This window comes from Myotis daubentonii, chromosome X (assembly GCF_963259705.1).
Source record: "Myotis daubentonii chromosome X, mMyoDau2.1, whole genome shotgun sequence".
NCBI lineage: Eukaryota > Metazoa > Chordata > Mammalia > Chiroptera > Vespertilionidae > Myotis > Myotis daubentonii.
This window is the reverse complement of record NC_081861.1, coordinates 140019725-140042118: the sequence shown is the minus strand read 5'-3', so window position 1 is coordinate 140042118 and position 22394 is coordinate 140019725. Positions and strand designations below refer to the sequence as shown.

At 48.9% G+C, this 22394-nt stretch overlaps 1 protein-coding gene across 1 annotated transcript in view; it reads right to left on the bottom strand.

Moving 5' to 3' along the window:
• Nucleotides 1-2438: 2438 nt before the first annotated feature.
• The window catches only part of SLC25A6 (solute carrier family 25 member 6), a 266945-nt gene continuing 246989 nt past the window's right edge, over nucleotides 2439-22394 (bottom strand). The window contains exon 5 of the mRNA XM_059680013.1: nucleotides 2439-2448. The gene's annotated coding sequence lies outside the window, so the exon portion shown is untranslated. The remainder of the gene's footprint in view (nucleotides 2449-22394) is intronic.

Here is a 22394-nt window from a genome sequence, read left to right as displayed (position 1 = left end):
TCTCCCATCTCAAGATCTTAATCACATCTCAAAGCATCTTTTTTTAAAAAATTTTTTTTATGGGAAATGGATATTCTAGACCAGTGGTTCTCAACCTGTGGGTCGCGGCCCCTTTCGGGGTCGGACAACCCTTTCCCAGGGGTCGCCTAAGACCGTCGGAAAACACATCTATCATCACATATTGTTTTTGTGATTGATCTCTATGCTTTCATGATGTTCGATGTGTCACCATGAGAATCCATCCTGCAGATCAGATGTTTCCATGACGATTCGTCACAGCAGCCACATGACGGCGATGACGTAGCCACGAGAATAATGTTATGGTTGGGGGTCCCCACAGCATGGGGAGCTGTATTCAGGGGTCGCGGCCTTAGGAAGGTTGAGAACCACTGAGCTATATACTATCGAGAGTTCAGCAACTATGGCCAAACTGGTGGGTGCGGTGGGCGGGGGTCCGCAAATTAAAGGTCTTCATCTACCAGCCATGGGAGCCCTGACTGTGGTTTTAGACACTGGCTGCTGGTCCAACAGGCCGGCTTGTAGGGCTCATCCGTTAGGACCCAAAGAGGCTCTGTCTCCTTAAAAGAAAAAAAAAAAAAAAAAATATATATATATATACATATATATATATATATATATATATATATATATATATATATATATATATTATTGACTTCAGAGAGAGGAAAGGAGAGGAAGAGAGAGATAAAAAAAACATCCACGACGAGAGAGAATCATGGACCGCCTGCCTCCTGGACGCCCCCTCCTGGGGATCGAGCCTGCAACCCAGGCCTGTGCTCTTGACCGGGAATCGAACCCGTGACCTCCTGGTTCCTAGGTCGACGCTCTAACCACTGAGAAACACTGGCCGGGTGATAAAGAATTGTATTTGTAACAAACACTACCTTTACAGTTATTCAAAGTGTGTGTATATACCTTAAACCCCCACACACGTATACACATATACACATAGATACACATGCCTATCCATTCATCTCTCTATCCATATGCACATTCTAGAGGCCCAGGGCATGAAATTCTTGCACCGGTGGGGACCCTAGGCCTGGCTGGCGATCATGGCTGTTCTGTGGGGCAACCGGCAGGGCGATTTGGGGGGCACCATCCTGCTCGCCAGCTGGGCTGCCCCCTGACCCACCCCCCTTTGGCTGTCTTGTGGCCTGCAGGCTGGGGGCAGCTTCGGCGTTGAGCGTCTGCCCCTGGTGGTCGCTCTGGGTCATAGCGACCGGTTGTTCTGCCATCTGGTCTATTTGCATATTAGGCTTTTATTCTATAGGACGTACACATACCTATGCATATGCACACACATAGACACATAGGGTGTCCCAAAATTCACGCAAGAAGTCATTTTGGTAGGAAACACAGGTTTATCATTAAAACTTGTAAATTCTTTATTGATTCCTAAAGGACACAGGCTAGGGTTTATGGACGGAACAGCACATCGGGTCCATGGCCTCCACGGCTTTGCTGGCGCATATGCACTCTTTTGTTGAAATTTAACAGCCTTTGAACATGGGATATGTATATAGTGTATATATGAAGGCTGTCCCAAAATTCACGCAAGAAGTAATTTTGGTAGAAAACACAGGTTTATCATTAAAAATTGTAAATTTTTTATTGATTCTTAAAGGACACAGTCTAGGGTTTATGGATGGAACAGCACATCGGGTCCATGGCCTCCCCGGCTCTGCTGGCACAGACGCAAAGCCGCGGTCTTCATTGGTCTTCCCTGTCCCGGCTCCTGGGCCATCATTGGTACTGGGTGATGCTGATCGAATCGAAGGGATTGATTGACGTCGAAGGGCAACAGATATCAGAATTTGAATCGATCAACCGAGTCCAATCAGGCTTTTATTTTTGTTGTTGTTAATGTTCACGCAGAATTCCAATCTTGCGTGAATTTTGGGACATATATTCATACATTTATCCACTGACCGGCCAGATTATGACGGCCACCCCCGTCAGCACAATGAAGCGAATTAGTTATGCAAATAATAATCATAATCATCATTATAATAAAACCTTGAGAGTATTTGCGTAGGAAGTTTCCAACATTCCGTATTTTGGGACGTGTCCCTGAAGGACTGATGGGGTGGCCATCATTATCTGGCCACTCAGTGTATATATTTTTTTCTTAAAATATATTTTATTGATTTTTTTACAGGGAGGAAGGGAGAGGGATAGAGAGCTAGAAACATCGATGATGAGAGAGAAACACAGATCAGCTGCCTCCTGCACGCCCCCGACTGGGGATGTGCCCACAACCCAGGTCCATGCCCTTGACCGGATTCGAACCCGGGACCCTTCAGTCCGCAGGCCGACGCTCTATCCACTGAGCCACACCGGTCAGGGCTCTAGGTATATTCTTGCTCAATCCCTTCACCCTCTTTCATCCATCCCCCCAACTCCCCTCCCGCTGACCCGTGTCCGTCTGGTCCACGCATCCAGGCCTCTGTGTCTATATTGAAACCAGGGCTCAGGAATTCCCCCTTTTTTTCCAAATACAGAGTGTGTTTTGGGGGGTCGGGGGGTGGGTTATGGGGGGGCTGTCCCTTCTTGACCTGAGTGTCCACCTCGCCGGGGAGCAGCTCACCTTTCTCCCAAGTATTTTCCAGCTCCGCGAGCGCGCGCGCGGGGCTTTGACACCAAACGCATCCCCGCCGTTGCGCGCGCGCGCGCGCCATTGGAATAGGAAATGGATTCCGCGTCCCCTCCCCTCTCCACCCCCCGCCCCTCCCCGCCCGGATCCGGATTCAATCTCTCGCCCGGCTCCCCCCCACCCCCCCCCCCATACCCCCCTCGCCCCGACTTCTAATTTGACAATGACAAAGAGATCCGCGGCGATTTTAAATTTCATAATTTTAATCCGTCAAGCTTGACAGTTAATTACTGCCCCGGCTCACCCCGCGCCAGACACGCGCCCGTGCGCCCTTGCGCGCGCGCGCACGCAGGGCTGGGAGTTCTTTTGGACAGAAATTTTTTTCTTTTCCTGCATCACGGCCACGTGGACGCCCCAAGGAGCCCCAGAGGGTCTAGGTTAGCCCTGAATTTGTTTATTTTTTAATTTTAAAGTTTAAAAAAAAGGCCATTAAACATATTTTTTTTTATTGATTTCAGAAAGAAAGGGAGAGAGAGAAATATCAGGGATGAGAGAGAATTATGGATCGGCCGCCTCCTGCACGCCCCCCGACTGGGGATGGAGCCCTCAACCCGGGCCTGTGCCCTGAGCGGGATTCGAACCCCGGACCTCCTGGTTCACAGGTCGATGCTTAACCACTGAGCCATACTAGCTGGGCCGACTTTTGCTTTCGGTGGAAGATAAATCCTTGGATTTCTGAAAAGGGTCGTTTGCAAAGCTGGGGGGCAGGGGGTCCCCAAAAGTCGGAGTTTGAAACCCAACTCGTTAATCCTTTATTAGCATGTTTTTTTTTCCTTAGAGAAATATTTCCAGGCGGTGCTGGCATCTCTAAGGTTCATCTTTGCTCTTAAATGAGGTGACTACTGTGCTACTGTTTTTTAATAATTCCCTGCCCAGGGTTTGCCCTCATAAAAAAAAGAAAGAGTTTAGGGCATATTTCCTTTTTTTAAATTTTTTTTGCAGATTCCGGAAGGTTCTACGAAGGCGGCCTTTTTTTTTTCCCTTAAGGGTTTGTTCAATGTATCCGCAAAGGGATATGCATCCCCTCGAAACTGCCTTGCGGGGAAAGTTTAAATTATACAACGAGTGTCTTTATGTTATGATTTCCAAGGGCGTCTTCGTTTTATCTAAGTTTTAAGTTTTGGCATAAAGTTGTTTATAATACGCTTATTTAAAATAGATCTATAGTATTCTATCTATCTGTATCTATCAATTATCTATCTGTCAATTATCTATCTATCAATTATCTATCTATATCTATCAATTATCTATCTATATCAGTCAATTATCTATCTATCAATTATCTATCTATCTATCAATTATCTATCATTTATGTATCTATCATCTATCATTTATCTATCATCTATCTATCATTTATCTATCATCTATCTATCAATTATCTATCTATCATTTATCTATCATCTATCATCTTTCTATCTATCTATCAATTATATATGTAGCAGCTATCATTTATCTATCTATTTATCAATTATCTATCTATCTACCTACTATCTATCTATCTATCTATCTATCTATCTATCTATCTATCTCTATATATTTATCTACCTGACAGGCATATCCCATAGTCTTCTCTCAATATTGCTTTTTAGCATTCCTTCTTATCTTTTTTTAAGTATTTCACTTTAAAATATATATATATTTATTGATTTCAGAGAGGAAGGGAGAGAGAGATAGAAACATCCATGAGGAGAGAGAATCACGGACCGGCTGCCTCCTGCACGCCCCCCATTGGGGATGTGCCCGCAACCAAGGTACATGCCCTTGGCCGGGAATCGAACCCGGGATCCTTCGGTCCGCAGGCCGACGCTCCATCCACTGAGCCACACCAGCCAGGGAAGGATGTATTTCTTTTTAAGTTCTACTTTGGTACTAATATGACTTTACTGGTTTTTTCTTTGTTCATATGTGCATCGGACAGTCAGTTCTCACTATTCACCATAGATACAGTCTATGAAGCGAACCAGGAATTAGTAACTATGGACCCATTAAAATGCAGGAAAATGCAGATCAGATTTTCATTAAAATGCAACTTTGGCCCAGCTGGTGTGCTCAGTGGTTGAGCATCAACCTAAGAACCAGGAGGTCAGGGTTCGATTCCCAGTCAAGGGCACATGCCCGGGTTGTGGGCTCCATCCCCAGTTGGGGGCGTGTAGGAGGCGGCCGATCCATGTCTCTCTCTCATCCTTGATGTTTCTCTCTCTTTCCCTCTCCCTTCCTCTCTCTGAAATCAATAAAAAATATATATATATATACTAGTGACCCGGTGCACAAAATTCGTGCACTTGGGGCCGGTGGGGGTGTCCCCCAGCCTGGCCTGTGCCCTGTCACAGTGCAGGAGCCCTTGACCCATTGCACCAGACATAGGCCCCGCCCACCCATCCGGGGCTCCTCTATGGATTGCCCCAAAGAAGTAGGCCCCGCCCCTGTCACCGCCCACCCTCGCCTGCTACGCACGCAGCCTGCTGATTGGTCGATACTGTGACAGCATTCCAACCAATTTGCATATTACCCTATTATTCGTATAGATACTTTAAAAATTAATGGTGTTTTATGCGTGTGTCTCTTCAAAGACGCCTTATTGGATATTTGCCGTTGATGCATCGACACTGAAGTCGGAACCGCGACTCCTGTAACTCCGGCCCGAATGGAACTCCCGTAACTCGCACATTTTGTCCGGCGAGACGCCCGGGGGACGTTTCAAGCAGTGTGGCTCACTGGATAGAGCGTCGGCCTGCGGACTGAAGGGTCCCGGGTTCGATTCCCGGTCAAGGGCACCTGCCCGGGTTGTGGGGCTCGATCCCCAGTGGGGGGCGTGCAGGAGGGGGCCGATCGATGATTCTCTCTCATCATGGACGTCTCTCTCCCTCTCTCTCCCTCTCCCCTCCTCTCTGAAATCCATTCAAATATATTTTTTAAAAAATATTCCAACCGTGAGGCCGCCCACAGAAACCACAATCGATGCCAAAAAGAATAATAATTTTTCTTTTTTTTTTTTTTGTAAATCATGGCATTACGCCGACGGAGAAAGGAACAGTTGTTCTCGGCTCGAGGAAGCGTAGCCCCCAGGGATGGAGGAATTAGGGGAGGATGTGAGGTTTGCTCTCAAATATTTGGACGTCGGCCAGCAGACGGGATGAGGAGCCGTGTCCCTCGGAGAGCACTTGGGGGCCCCGGCCGAGAAGGGTTGTCTCAAGGCCAGCGCCGTCCACTGCCGGACGGAGCGGGTGGTGGTGAGCTGTCCGTCGTTGGAGGTATGCAAGCACAGCCTGGATTTCCGCTCAGAGAAGACTGAAGGCAGCCAGCCCGGCCGGTGTGGCTCAGTGGCTGAGCGTCGACCTGTGAACCAGGAGGTCCTGGGTTCGATTCCCGGTCCAGGGCACAGGCCCGGGTTGCAGGCTCCATCCCCAATAGGAGGCGTGCAGGAGGCGGCCGGTCCATGATTCTCTCTCATCATTCCTGTTTCTCTCTCTCCCTCTCCCTTCCTCTCTGAAATCAATAAAAATATTTTAAAAATTAAATTTAATTAAATTAAAGACACAGGTCAGAGGCTGCCGGTCCAGCCCCCAGGCATCTCTCGGCGCCTGGAGCCATGCGGAAGGAATCACGGAAAATTGAATTGTCCTCTGTCCTCCTCCCTGAAAAATAAAATAAAAAAAATGAAGGGTGATGCAAACTCGTCTTCCTCTGCCGCCTCCCACTGTCCGTAATTTATCCCCGAAGGAGACAGAACCGTATTTAACAATCCAGGAAACACGACTCCATTGCCGTCTTTTTTATTTTTTTATTTTTTTTGTTGAACCCTGAAAGGCTTGGAATTTTTCTCTTTCCTTACGATAAATGCAGGCGTGGAGGCCAGACCCATCAGGCCATTTTGTAAGAAGAAATAAAAAACAAAAACGAAGAAATAGAGGAAAGAAGAAGAAAGCTACGTTTATTCTGGGACAATCCCAGGGCCCTGACATTTCTAATGCAAAGAGGGGCTAGTTGGGAAGTTGGCGGGATGAGCTGGAATGAGGGATGGGTCTGGCGAAAAGGTGTTTTTTGGGTTTTTTTTTTTTTTTGGATAATTTTTCCACCGTTTGGGGCTCAGTGAGATTTAGGGGGGGGGTCTTGGGGGTAGGGGGGACAGCCTCCCTCATCTCGCGGAGGATTAAGCAGTGATCAGAGCGATTTCCAGGTGGGGATATAGCCTGTTGTGTGTGTGTGTGTGTTTTCGTGGCAACGGTCGGTGGAGACGGGTTGTTTAGGAAAAAGAGATTTAAGTTTTTTTAAACAATTTTTTAAATGTATTTTTTTATTCATTTCAGAGAGGAAGAGAGAGGGAGAGTTAGAAACATCGATGAGAGAGAAACATCGATTGGCCGCCTCCTGCACGCTCCCTACTGGGGATGTGCCCGCAACCAAGGTACATGCCCTTGACCGGGAATCGAACCCGGGACCCTTCAGTCCGCAGGCCGACGCTCTATCCACTGAGCCACACCGGTCAGGGCAAGCTGGGCTAGTTTTTTAAATTTATTGGTTGAGTTTAGAGAGAGACAGGAATAGGGGGAGGGAGAGAGAAAGAGAGAGAGAAACATTGATTTGTGGTGCCATTTATTCATGCACCCATTGGGTGCCTCATGTATGCATTCGTTGGTTGCTTCATCTATGCATTCATTAGGCGCCTCTTGTATGCATTCATTGGTTGCTTCATCTATGCATTCATTAGGCGCCTCTTGTATGCATTCTTTGGGTGCCTCTTGTATGCATTCATTGGTTGCTTCATCTATGCATTCATTAGGCGCCTCTTGTATGCATTCATTGGTTGCTTCATCTATGCATTCATTAGGAGCCTCTTGTATGCATTCATTGGTTGCCTCATCTATGCATTCATTAGGCACCTCTTGTATGCATTCTTCGGGTGCCTATTGTATGCATTCATTGGTTGCTTCATCTATGCATTCATTAGGCGCCTCTTGTATGCATTCTTTGGGTGCCTCCTGTATGCATTCGTTGGTTGCCTCATCTATGCATTCATTAGGCGCCTCATGTATGCATTCATTAGGCACCTCTTGTATGCATTCATTGGGCGCCTCTTGTATGCATTCGTTGGTTGCTTCATCTATGCATTCATTAGGCGCCTCTTGTATGCATTCATTGGGTGCCTCCTGGGTTCGATTCAGGTCAAGGGCACCTGCCCGGGTTGCGGGCTCCATCCCCAGTGGGGGGCGTGCAGGAGGCAGCCGGTCCATGATTCTCTCTCATCATTGATGTTTCTATCTCTCTCTTCCTCTCTCTGAAATCCATAAAGACACATCTATACTAAGAAAAGCCTTGGGGGTGATCTGGCCAGCAGGGGAGGGCAGTTGGGGGTGATCAGGCCGGCAGGGGAGTAGTTAGGGGGCGATCAGGCCGGCACGCAGGTGAGTGGTTAGGAGACAGCGGTCCAGGATTGTGAGAGAGATGTACAACTGCTGGTTTAGGCCCGATCCTGGCAGTCGGACATCCTGGGATCAGGCCTAAACCAGCAGTCATCATCTTCCAAAGGGGTCTGAGATTGGAGAGGGTGCAGGCCGGGCTGAGGGACACCCTCCTCCCGTGCACGAATTTCGTGCACCGGGCCACTAGTCTATAATAATAAACGCGCAATATGCCAAGTAAACTGAACAACCTTCTGGCCGTCCTTCTAGACCAGAAGCTCTCAACCTTCCTCAGGCCGTGACCCTTGAACACAGCTCCCCCTGCTGTGGGGACCCCCGACCGTAACATTATTTCAGCTGCTGCTTCATCGCTGTCATGTTGCTGCTGTGATGCATCGTCATGGAAACATCTGATCTGCAGGATGGATTTTCAGGGGCTGCAACCCACAGGTTGAGAACCACTGTCGACGAAGCTGTGGTGGTGGGACCAAGGCAGGTGAGTGGTTAGGGGCGATCAGGCAGGCAGATGAGCAGTTAGGGGTGATCAGGCAGGCAGAGGCAGTTAGGGGCAATCAGGCAGGCAGATGAGCAGTTAGGGGCGATCAGGCCAGCAGGGGAGCAGTTAGGGGCGATCAGGCAGGCAGATGAGCAGTTAGGGGCGATCAGGCCGGCAGGGGAGCAGTTAGGGGCGATCAGGCAGGCAGATGAGCAGTTAGGGGCGATCAGGCCGGCAGGGGAGCAGTTAGGGGTGATCAGGCCAGCAGGGGAGCAGTTAGGGGTGATCAGGCAGGCAGGGGAGCAGTTAGGGGTGATCAGGCCAGCAGGGGAGCAGTTAGGGGTGATCAGGCCGGCAGGGGAGGGCAGTTAGGGGCGATCAGGCAGACAGGGGAGCAGTTAGGGGTGATCAGGCAGGCAGGGGAGGGCAGTTAGGGGCGATCAGGCCAGCAGGGGAGCAGTTAGGGGTGATCAGGCCGGCAGGGGAGGGCAGTTAGGGGCGATCAGGCCGGCAGGGGAGCAGTTAGGGGTGATCAGGCAGGCAGGGGAGCAGTTAGGGGTGATCAGGCAGGCAGGGGAGCAGTTAGGGGTGATCAGGCCAGCAGGGGAGCAGTTAGGGGTGATCAGGCCAGCAGGGGAGCAGTTAGGGATGATCGGGCAGGCAGGGGAGCAGTTAGGGGCGATCAGGCAGGCAGGCAGGCGAGTGGTTAGGAGCCAGCGGTCCCGGGTTGCGAGGGGGGATGTCCGACCGCCGGTTTAGGCCCGATCCCGCAGTCGGACATCCCCCGAGGGGTCCCGGATTGCGAGAGGGTGCAGGCCGGGCTGACGGACACCCCCCCTCCCAGTGCACGGATTTCATGCACCGGGCCTCTAGTTTTTAAAATAAAAATTAAAAAAAAAGACTGTGAACGCAGACGGGGGGTGGAAAAAAAGACCTGGGGGATGTACTCATCGATTGCATGTCTTTTAGAAATCGGAAAATGCAGTGCCCTAGACCCGTGGTCGGCACACGGCGGCTCGTGAGCCACACCGCGGCTCTTCGGCCCCTGGAGCGTGGCTCTCCCACAAAATCCCGGCTCTCCCGCCCAATCCCGGCTTCTGCGCACGGGCCACAGATTTCCATCGCACTGGACGTGCGGGCCCCGCACGTGGTATTCCGTGGACGAGCCACACTCCAGGGGCCAGAGAGCCGCGTGTGGCTCGCGAGCCGCTGTGGTTTGCCGACCACGGCTCTGCACCGAATGAATAAACTATCTATTTCCTTCCCACCCCCTTCCTGGCATGTCCTTCTTAGTGTGAATTAGACACGAATCCCCAGAAACTAGAAGACTTTTCATAAACATCGGACTCAAGGAGGGCGGGTTGACCAGATGGCCAGAAACGCTTCTCATGGATTTTTTTTAAAAAATAAGAAAATTAAAAAGAATAACCATGCCCCCTGATGGGTTTTCCCCGTCCGATTCGATCTCGCAGGATGCAGAAAGCAGACACGGGCCTGTAGACCTTCCGGGGTGTTTAGAATTCCATGCCCCCGGGACACACATTGTGACGGTCTCTTTGCACACCTCCCTCTGCTGTTAATCTTTTATTTTTTTTTCCGTCTCTGCTGGGACCCAGATCTCCTTTCTCCTGGGGCCCCCGGGTCTGGTGTCTCCTTTGCTGGGTCTTTTCTGCGTTTTCCGACAGGTGAGGGGGACAGGTGCCTTGTCCGTCCGTCCGTCCGTCCGCCCGCCCTGGTTTCATCTGTGTGTTCGTTCTCCGGCCGCGTCCACGGTGCCGCTGAGATATTTTCATGAGGATTCGACGTGAGTCTCGAATCGCCTTCGACGGCTCCCCGGGGAAATGCGTCTGTTCGTTCTGGGGGCGGCGGCTGCGTTTTATCATCAATTCTCCTACTGTTTTGTGTGTGTTTTTGACACTCAAAACATGGGTTTTATTATTCGCTTGTTTCCTGTTTAAAAAAATATATTTTATTGATTTTTTTACAGAGAGGAAGGGAGAGGGAGAGAGAGCTAGAAACATCGATGAGAGAGAAACATCGATCGGCCGCCTCCTGCACACCCCCCACTGGGGATGTGCCCGCAACCCAGGTCCACGCCCTTGGCCGGGATTCGAACCCGGGACCCTTGAGTCCACAGGCCGACGCTCTATCCACTGAGCCACACCGGTCGGGGCTTAGCTTGTTTTCTCACATTACAATGGGTTCTTACTCTAATTGACTGCATGGTTCTTTGTTGTTTGTAAAAAAATCTATCCTAATATATAAAAAGCCAGGGGCCGTCACGACCGACCGACACAACCAGATGGACGACTGACCAGCAGGCTGTGTGGGGCGACCAGCTGGGGTGGGGGACAGTTGGGGGCAACCAGGCCAGCAGGGGAAGGCAGTTTGGGGCAACCAGGTGCAAAGAGATCATCCAAAGACCTTGTGTGGGTAGTAGATGCATCATCCGTGGACACAGGCGATAGGGGGGTTGAGGGCCAGGGGCTGGGCATGGGGAAGGGCTGGGAGAAATGGGGGGAAATAGGTAATATTTTCCACAATAAAGATTAAAAAAAATAAAAATGAAAATATGCCCGGCCAGCGTGGCTCAGTGGTTAGAGTGTCGACCTAGGAACCAGGAGGTCCCGGGTTCGATTCCCGGTCGAGGGCACAGGCCCGGGTTGTGGGGCTCGATGCCCGATAGGGGGCGTGCAGGAGGCAGCCGATCCATGATTCTCTCTCTCTCTCTCTCTCTCTCTCTCTCTCTCTCTCTCTCCCCCTTCCTCTCTGAAATCAATACAAATATATTTAAAAATAAAAAATAATAATAAAACAAAAGCCCAGCCACAGAATTCTGCCCTCAGGTAGCCAACGACGCTGCAGACGTCTTCGGAGACTGACTTGTACCCCCAAAATCCACAGGCCCACGTCCAGGGACCACCCCCTCCCCCCCAACAGCTCCCCCCTCTGCCCCAGGCCCGTCTCTAATCGCCCATGAATTTCCCTTACATCTCAATACGGCGCAATTGGATTAAGCCACATAATCAACATTCTCTCTCGACCGGAGGTACCGGCGATGCGTTCGGTGGGCTGGGCGTGAGGTCCGCGGCCGATGAAAGATGAGTTTGAAAATGGCTACAGGTAATGATTCTTTTATAGCTTCATTGGGGTGATATTGCAAATTACGAGAGTGCATGTGTGTGTGTGTGTGTGTTTTTAAAAAAAACAAGCATTCATAAGACAGTAAATAGGTTTATTTCCAAGGGGTGGTCGGTTTAATATAGGGAGGAGAGCTCGAAGCGACGCTGGTGCAATTATTTTTTGCGTGAAAAGGAAGAGATATTTAGGAGAAAATGTGATTTTATTTTTTTTTCCACGTGCAAATATATATATATATATATATATATATATATATATATATATATATATATATATATATATATATATATATATATATATCAGCGGTTCTCAACCTGTGGGTCACGGCCCCTTTGGGGGTCGAACGGCCCTTTCACGGGGGTCGCCCAAGACCGTCGGAAAACACATCTATAATCACATATTGTTTTTGTGATCGATCACTGTGCTTTCATGATGTTCGATGTGTCACCATGAAAATCCATCCTGCAGATCAGATGTTTCCATGACGATTCGTCACAGCAGCCACATGACAGCGATGACGCAGCCACGAGAATAATGTTATGGTTGGGGGTCCCCACAGCATGGGGAGCTGTATTCAAGGGTCGCGGCCTTAGGAAGGTTGAGAACCACTGATATAGATAGATATATAGATATAGATATAGATATAGATATAGATATAGATATAGATATAGATGATATAGATATAGATATAGATATAGATATAGATAGATATATAGATATAGATAGATATAGATATAGATATAGATATAGATATAGATGATATAGACATAGATATAGATATAGATATAGATGATATAGATATAGATGATATAGATAGATATAGATATAGATGATATAGAGATAGATATAGAAATAGAAATAGATATAGATATAGATATAGATATAGATATAGATATAGATATAGATATAGATATAGATATAGATATAGATGATATAGACATAGATATAGATATAGATGATATAGATATAGATGATATAGATAGATATAGATATAGATGATATAGAGATAGATATAGAAATAGAAATAGATATAGATATAGATATAGATATAGATATAGATGATATAGACATAGATATAGATATAGATGATATAAATATAGATGATATAGATAGATATAGATATAGATGATATAGAGATAGATATAGAAATAGAAATAGATATAGATATAGATATAGATATAGATATAGATGATATAGACATAGATATAGATATAGATGATATAGATATAGATGATATAGATAGATATAGATATAGATGATATAGAGATAGATATAGAAATAGAAATAGATATAGATATAGATATAGATATAGATATAGATATAGATATAGATATAGATGATATAGACATAGATATAGATATAGATGATATAGATATAGATGATATAGATAGATATAGATATAGATGATATAGATATAGATATAGAAATAGAAATAGATATAGATATAGATATAGATATAGATATAGATATAGATGATATAGATATAGATGATATAGATAGATATAGATATAGATGATATAGATATAGATATAGAAATAGAAATAGATATAGATATAGATATAGATATAGATATAGATATAGATATAGATATAGATATAGATATAGATAGATATAGATGATGATATAGATATAGATGATGATATAGATATATAGATATAGATATAGATATAGATATAGATATAGATATAGATATAGATATAGATATAGATGATATAGATATAGATGATATAGATGATGATATAGATATAGATGATGATATAGATATATAGATATAGATATAGATATAGATATAGATATAGATATAGATTGATAGATAGATAGTTAGAATTGCTCAGTGTGCACCCTTGAAACCGGAGTTCGAACCACCCGGTCGTGTCTGCATTCTCAGCCCGTCTGTCCACTTTGTAAATCCGTTTCCCGGAACGCTCAGCTCTCCAACAAATTAGTCTGAAATGGAGCCAATTAACCCTGAAGAGTGTCCGGTCCAATTTTTCTTTCTATTTTAATTTATATTTTTATTTGAGGCCTCGGCCTGGCCTGCGGGATCAGGTTGGAGCATCTGCCCCCTGGTGGTCAGTGCACGTCACAGCGAGCGGTTGAGCATCCTTAGCATCTCATTAGCATATTGCGCTTTGATTGCTTGAACGGCCAACTGGTCGACCAGGCACTCAGCATATTAGGATTTTATTGTATACAATTTAAAAAATGACAAATATTGCCCAGGTCGGTGTGGCTCAGTGGATAGAGCATCATCCTGCAGACTGAAGGGTCCCGGGTTCGAATCCCGGTCAAGGGCACAGGCCCGGGTGGCGGTCTCCATCCCCAGTGGTGGCGTGCAGGAGGCAGCCGGTCCATGATTCTCTCTCATCATCATGGATGTTTCTCTCTCTCTCTCTCCCTCTCCCTTCCTCTCCGAAATCAAAAAAAAAAAAAAAAAAAATTTAAAAAAAATAAAAATGACAAATATGTCAGGGTGGGGATTGGTACCATCAACTCTATCTTTTATGCATTTCCATTTTTTTAAAATGTCTAATGGACTTTAGGGTTCATTTTCTTTGTTCAAAACTTCGTCCGGCTCCCCCCCCCCAGAATTTCAAAGCTGTTAACGGAGTGGAAATGAAGTGAGTGATTTTCCGGAATCACCTTACCTATATATATAAAAGCCTAAAAGACCGGCCGCTATGACGCGCACTGCCGGGAGCCGGTCCATCCTTGCTGTTTCAAGGGACCTGGCATATATGGCACACGGTTCTTAATGTGTTTGCTCCCCTTCTTGGCGCTGCGTTTTAACCAAGGTCACCTCTCCGAGAAAGGTTGCATCCCCAGGTAGGGATTTTCCCCTGAAGTTAGGGAGGGAATAAAACCCCTCAACTAAGTGCCAGGCGGGTAATTAATCCCTTTAACTACCAACAATCATGCTTAAACTACATAATCTTTACTCCCTGGAATGGAGATAAGAAACACCCTAACCTTTGGAATAGAAATTGATAGGATTGAATCAACTGGTATAAATACAGATGTAACAAGACAGAAACACTCAGAACTTAGAACAGAATCAAGAAGACAGAACCTACACGGAGCCTAGAGACAGAAGAACTTCGCTGGGGAGAGCATGCCGGAGGATCCTGGACAGGGACTGGCCTCGGAGCCTAGAGACAGAGCCTAGCGGGAGAACATGGCAAGGGATCCTGGACTGAACCTGACTACAGAGATTGGCAGGAGAACCTGACTGGAACCTGGACACTGAACCTGACTGGAGAGCCTGGACAGAACCTGGCTGGAGAACCTAGCGAGGGAACATGGCTACAGAACCTCGCTGGAGATCCGAAGCAGAACCTCTCTGGAGATCCGGGCTAGAGATCCTGGCTAGGCTGCTGATCAACTGAACGCTGTCTCCGTGACATTCCTTCTTCGCCGACTCCGTCCACACCTTTGGGGACCCCTGGACCCGCTGGGGTTGGACCCCGGCAGCGCACTGACCACCAGGGGGCCGTGCGCTCCCACAGCCAACCTCCCGGCCCTGACCGGAGGGGTGGGACCCCACCCATGCATGCATCTGTGCTCCGGCCTCTAGTCTATACTGAATATGCGCCTTTATCGTGGATCTGGATCTCGCCCCGATACCCAAATTAGCTCATTTTGCAGCGTCTTACCCTGCGTTTCCCGGGGCGTAAATGATACATCCGGGCCTCCCAACATTGCTCACGGGCGTTCGTTTTGTCGCCAAACACCCCGGGGCCTTCCCACGGCACAGAAAAACGCAGTATTTGCCTCGATTCCAGCAGGTTGAGTCTTATACATAGTTCCGGGACCCTGTGGCCCCCAACGATGGCGGATCGCGGGTCTCCCGGATGGAGGCGTTCGGCGTAGAGGCGGAGGGCGTGGACGGGACCCTCTGTAATTGATTTCCTTCACATCTCTTTCTTTTTTAAAATAATTAAAGTGATATTTAGTGATTTTTCTTTACCGATGCAGGTATGACGCCTGTGTCCTTACCCCCCGGTGTCTGTGTCCATTGGTTAGGCTTAAATGCATGCACTAGAGGCCCGGTGCACGAATTCGTGCACCAGTGGGGTCCCCCGGCCTGGCCTGCGGGATCGGGTCGGAACCGGCTCTCCGACATCCCCCGAGGGGTCCCGGATGGCGAGAGGGCGCAGGCCAGGCTGAGGGACCCCACGGGTGCACGATCAGGGCTGGGGAGGGATGCGGGAGGGCTCCAGGGGGTGTCCGCCCGTCTCAGTCCTGATTGGCCGGACCCCAGGAGCAAGCGAAACTAGTGGTGGGAGTGTCTGCCCCCTGGTGGTCAGTGCAGGTCATAGTGAGCGGGCAATGGGGTGAGGGGCAGGATGAGCGATGATTGGCAGGGCAATGGGGTGAGGGGCGGGTCTAAGCTCAAGGGTTGGGACAAGGGGCGGGGCTTGCTGATGTGGGTAGGGGTTAGGGGCGGGGCTTGATGGTGTGGCTAGGGGTTAGGGGCGGGGCTTCTGATGTGGCTAGGGGTTAGGGGCAAGGCTTGCTGATGTGGCTAGGGGTTAGGGGCAGGGCTTGCTGATGTGGCTAGGGGTTAGGGGCGGGGCTTCTGATGTGGCTAGGGGTTAGGGGCGGGGCTTCTGATGTGGCTAGGGGTTAGGGGCGGGGCTTGCTGGTGTGGCTAGGGGTTAGGGGCGGGGCTTGCTGATGTGGCTAGGAGTTAGGGGCGGGGCTTGCTGATGTGGGTAGGGGTTGGGGGCTTGGCTTGTTGATGTGGCTAGGGGTTAGGGGCGGGGCTTGCTGATGTGGCTAGGGGTTGGGGGCGGGGCTTGCTGATGTGGCTAGGGGTTAGGGGCGGGGCTTATGATGTGGCTAGGGGTTGGGGGCGGGGCTTGCTGATGTGGCTAGGGGTTAGGGGCGGGGCTTGGTGGTGTGGTTAGGGGTTAGGGGCGGGGCTTCTGATGTGGCTTGGGGTTGGGGGCGGGGCTTGCTGATGTGGCTTGGGGTTAGGGGCGGGGCTTGCTGATGTGGCTAGGGGTTAGGGGCGGGGCTTGCTGATGTGGCCAGGGGTTAGGGGCGGGGCAAGGGGTCCCCTCTGGGCCCCATACACACAGAGGCTCATGCACACACACACACACACACACACCAGCTCACCCATACACACAGCAGCTCATGCACACACACACCAGCACACACACACATGCAGACCAGCTCATGAACACAACATATACACACACCAGCTCATATACACACACACACACCGTCACCCCCCACAACAGCTCACGCACACATGCAAACACACACACATCAGCTCACGCACACATGTGCACGCACACAGGCATGAACACATGGATACACACACACGCACACCAGCTCATCCATACACACAGCACCTCATACACACACACAGATGCACACACACACACACATGCACACCCATCCCTGACGGCTCAGAAGGCGCAGCCAGAACCCGCACGCCCTTCACGGGCGCCTTTGAACTTGCAGCCAAGAACCCACCGCCGCACGTGGACCCGGGGCCGCTCCTGCGTTGAGAGGCTGCCCCCCGGTGGCCAGTGCGCGTCATAGCGACCGTTCGACCGGTCGTTCCGGTCGTTTCGCCGTTCGGCCGCTGGGCTCTTATTCTATCGGATTGAATTCGAATGTCCACCCTCAGAGCTGCCTCCTATGGGGTCCTCTCTCTCAATCTGATTCCTGGTTTGCTCTCCGAGGGCTCTATGCACCCTTGGAAGTGAATCAGCCCGGCCGGTGTGGCCCAATGGGCAGAGCGTCCACCTAGGAACCAGGAGGTCCCGGGTTCGATTCCCGGTCAAGGGCACAGGCCCGGGTTGCGGGCTCCATCCCCAACCAGCAGGGGGGCGTAGGACGCACCCCATACATTCCCCCGATAATTTAAAACAATTTCTCTCCTAATTCCTCGTGGCCGCGTAGGAGACGTAGGTTTTTTGTCGTGTTTTTTTCCCTCCTCTCCTGATTTTTAAACGTATATGTTGGGATTGCTCATGTAGACTCACGCCCGCCCGTTAGAAATGATATGGCAAGCCCTGGCCGGTGTGGCTCAGTGGGTAGAGCGCCGGCCTGCGGACCGAAGGGTCCCGGGTTCGAATCCCGGGCAAGGGCATGGACCTGGGTGGCGGGCACATCCCCAGTGGGGGGCGTGCGGGAGGCGGCTGACCCATGTCTCTCTCTCATCGATGTTTCTAACTCTCTATCCCTCTCCCTTCCTCTCTGTAAAAAAATCAATAAAATATATTTTTTTTAAAAAGAAATGATATGGCAAAAGGTTGGGTTTTTTTTTTTTTTGGTAATTAAACGATGCGTTATGAATTTTATGGACTTTAAAGGGATTTATTTTTCCCTTTTCCAGGGCTCGTCTGAGGCACGATGCATGTAAGACGTTGTAAAATGTGTATTTCTCTCCTTTTACATGATTCCTGTGGCTTTTGTTTTTAATTTTTAAAATATATTTTATTGATTTTTTTACAGAGAGGAAGGGAGAGGGAGAGTTAGAAATATCGATGAAAGAGAAGCATCGATCAGCTGCCTCCTGCACGCCCCCCACTGGGGATGTGCCCGGAACCCAGGTCCATGCCCTTGACCGGGAATCGAACCCGGGACCCTTCGGTCCGCAGGCTGACGCTCTACCCACTGAGCCACACCGGCCAGGGCCCTGTGGCTTTTTGGAAGTTAATTGACTTCGCTTGGAATAAAACCCTGACGAGGAAAAGCTAACAGTATTGCATATTAATATGCCTTCAGCCCAGGAAAAAAAAAATAAAATAAAATAAACCGTATGGATTATTCATTGGGAGGCGGGGACGGAATCCTGATCGGAGAGGAACGTAGGCAATCGATGCAAAAAAAAAAAACAACAAAAACCAAAAACCCTGCCTTTAATTTCCTTTTTTTTTTTTTTTTCCATTTTATTTCTTTTTATTCATCCTCACGGCACGAATTTCTGGGAGAAGCCGCAGTCGCGGGATATTCATAAAACATAATTATTCCGCCGCATTTACATCTGAAATACAATCTGGGTGCCGGCCGGGGACGCGCCGTAATTGCTTCCGATGACGACACACTTTTCAGGACAAAACGGCTGATTCCTACACCGATGGGTAAGTTGGGGGGTGGGGGGGGGAATTTTATTAGGGTTTATGGGGGCGCTCAGGGCGGTTCGGGGCTGCTCCCCAAAGTGTGGGTTGGGTGTTAAGAAACAGAACCCCGGCCCTGGCCGGTGTGGCTCAGTGGGTAGAGCGCCGGCCTGCGGGACTGAAGGGTCCCGGGTTCGATTTCCGGTCAAGGGCACAGGCCTGGGTTGCGGGCTCCATCCCCAGCGGGGGGCGTGCAGGAGGCGGCCGATGCATGATTCTCATCATGGATGTTTCTCTCTCTCTCTCTCTCTCTCTCTTCTTCTCTCTCTAAAAAAATCAATAAAAAAATATATTTTTTTAAAAAATTGCTCACCATGAAACATACGTGATATGACCCCTTGCGTGTGGTTAGCGTGTCTAGTGGCCACGGCAGCTTCATCACCGGCAATGAGATATCTCAGCTGAGGTATCTGACCCTTCCCTGAGAGTCTGTGGGGTCCCCCCTCGCCCCCAATCCCCCCGAGAAAGCCGGGGCGATATTGCATGAGGGCGGCGTCTGCTGACCTGGGTTTGCAGAGAAGTTCCCCTCAGAGCTTGTGACTGGGTCCTTCCTGGTGGAGGGTCAGCTGCTGGGGTGCAGAAGGGTGAGCTTTGGGGTGCAGAAGGGGAGCAGCAGACACGTGCACACATGCACACACACACACAGGTAGACAGAGGCGCATGTGCATACACAAGCACGTGCATGCAAAAGCACCTATAAGCACACACACGTGCACACATGCATAAACACGTATGGACACACATGTATATACAGAGAGATTCAGTGTGCACATAGGCACACATGACCGCACATGCACACACAGGTAGACAGAGGCACACGTGCACAGGTAAGCACATGGACACACGTGCAAAAGCATTCACACAGGTACACAGAGGTGCACGTACACACACAAGCACGTGCATGTGCATGCAAAGGCACACAGAAGCACACATATGTACAAAAGCACACACGTGCACATGCATCTATACACGCAGAGATTCACATGTACATATAGGCACACATGACCACACAGGTAGACAGAGGCACATGTGCACGTATACGCACACGGACACACGTGCAAATGCATACATGCAGGTCGACAGAGGTGCACACAGGAACATGCATACACACACTGCACATGCCCATGCCTATATGCACACACAGGTACGCAGAGGCGCACACGCACACACAAGCACGTGCACATGCATGCAAAGACACACATAAGTGCATACACACATGCACACGTGTGTATAAAACACATGTGCAATACAGGTACACTGGCAAACAGATTCACACGCATGCACAGGCACACATGGTCACACATGCACACGTGCAAACACGGATGCACATACACGTATGTATGCCTGAATAGACACGCACACACAAGTGTGTACACAGACATGCAGACAGGTATGCACGTGTATGTACATACATACGCACATACACATGCATGCACATGCATGCACACAGCACAGATGCACACGCACACATGCACACCACTTGCCTTGCCCCAGCCCACCCCAGCCCTCACGTTAACATAGGCCTTGCTCTCTTTGCAGCCTGAGGAATCAGAATGCAGCCTGAGCCCTGACCGGTGTGGCTCAGTGGGTAGAGCGTCGGCCTGCAGACTCAGGGGTCCCGGGTTCGATTCCCGTCAAGGGCATGGACCTGGGTTGCGGGCACATCCCCAGTGGGTGGCGTGCAGGAGGCAGCTGATCGATGTTTCTCTCTCAGCGATGCTTCTCTCTCTCTCTCCCTCTCCCTTCCTCTCTGAAATCAATAAAAAAATCTTTTTTTTTTTTTTTTAAAGAAAACCAACCACAGAGTTTGTTCTCTTCAGGTTCCAGGCTGCGAGAAGCAACGCAGCTCAGTTCCTGGTGGCAAACTTTGCTCCCCGCCGCCCCGGGGAGGGAAAAATAAACTTATTCTCCTGGTGGTAACGACCTTGGCCCATGTCCCCACCCCCTGCGGCCCCCCTCCCCCACCCCCACCCCCTCCCCTTGCAGGGTCCAGGCTGCAAAGGGAAATTGGTTTGGGATGAAACAGGGGGGGGGGGGTGGCTCGCCCGGCCCAGGAGCCAGAGAGGTGTGCGTGCCTGTGTGGGCGTCTGTGCGCAAGCCCTTCAGCTGTCATCAGCTCGCCCTAGAATGTGGGGAGTCCGGGAAGACGGGGGGGGGGGGGGCTGGGGGTGCCAGGCCCTCGTTAGCGTGGGTTTTTATAACCAGCCATAAAGAGACCTCTGGGTCCCCATTTGTCAATGTCGTAAAGCATTCCCCCCTCCCCGCCCTCCCCCCCCAACCCCCCACCCCCAGGACGCCAGACCTGGTAGATGCATGAATGCCCGGGAGTGCTGCTAACCTGCCCTCTCCGCCCCCAACACACACACACACACACACACACACACACACACACACACGCACATACGGCCTGGCTGGGGAGTGCAATTGAATCGACACATGTATTTGGGTGCCTGACGTCCATTTCTTTCTTCCTTTAAAAAAAATATATAGATAGATGATAGATAGATGATAGATATAGATATAGATATAGATATAGATATAGATATAGATGATATAGATATAGATATAGACATAGACATAGACATAGATAGATATAGATATAGACATAGGTATAGATATAGATGTAGATATAGATAGATATAGATATAGATATAGATATAGATATAGATATTGATATAGAGTATAGATATAGATAGATATAGATATAGATATAGATATAGACATAGACATAGACATAGACATAGATATAGATATAGATATAGATATAGACATAGATATAGATGATATAGATGTAGATATAGATATAGATATAGATATAGATGATATAGATATAGATATAGATGATATAGATATAGATATAGATGATATAGATGTAGATATAGATATAGATATAGATGATATAGATATAGATATAGATACAAATATAGATATAGATATAGATGATATAGATATAGATATAGATGATATAGATATAGATATAGAGATAGAGATGATATAGATGTAGATATAGATATAGATATAGATATAGATATAGATATAGATATAGATATAGATATAGATATAGATATCAGAAGGGAAGGGAGAGGGAGAGGGAGAGAGAGAAACATGAATAAGGAGAGAGAATCATGGATCGGCTGCCTCCTGCACGCCCCCTACTGGGGATCGAACCCACAACCCGGGCCTGTGGCCTTGGCCGGGAATCGAACCCGGGACCCTTCCGTCCTGCAGGCGCTCTACCCACTGAGCCACACCGTCCGGGGTGCCTCCATTTCCTTCGTTTCCACTGAACCCACCATTGCCCTCAATGGGATCTGCGCTCACGGGCCGCGCAATGCCATTTTGGGTCGATATGCACGAAGGTGGGGGGTTGAAAAATCCTACATTTTCTCCATTTTCGGTCGAAAGCAACTTGGGGTACGAAAGGGAGGATAATCCATTGGCAAGGAAACGAGTCATTTATCCCGGATCCGCCCTCCTCGACGCGGTGAGCAGCCCGCCTGCCAGGCGTCTCCGTTTTTGTTTTTTTTTTTTAATTTTAATTT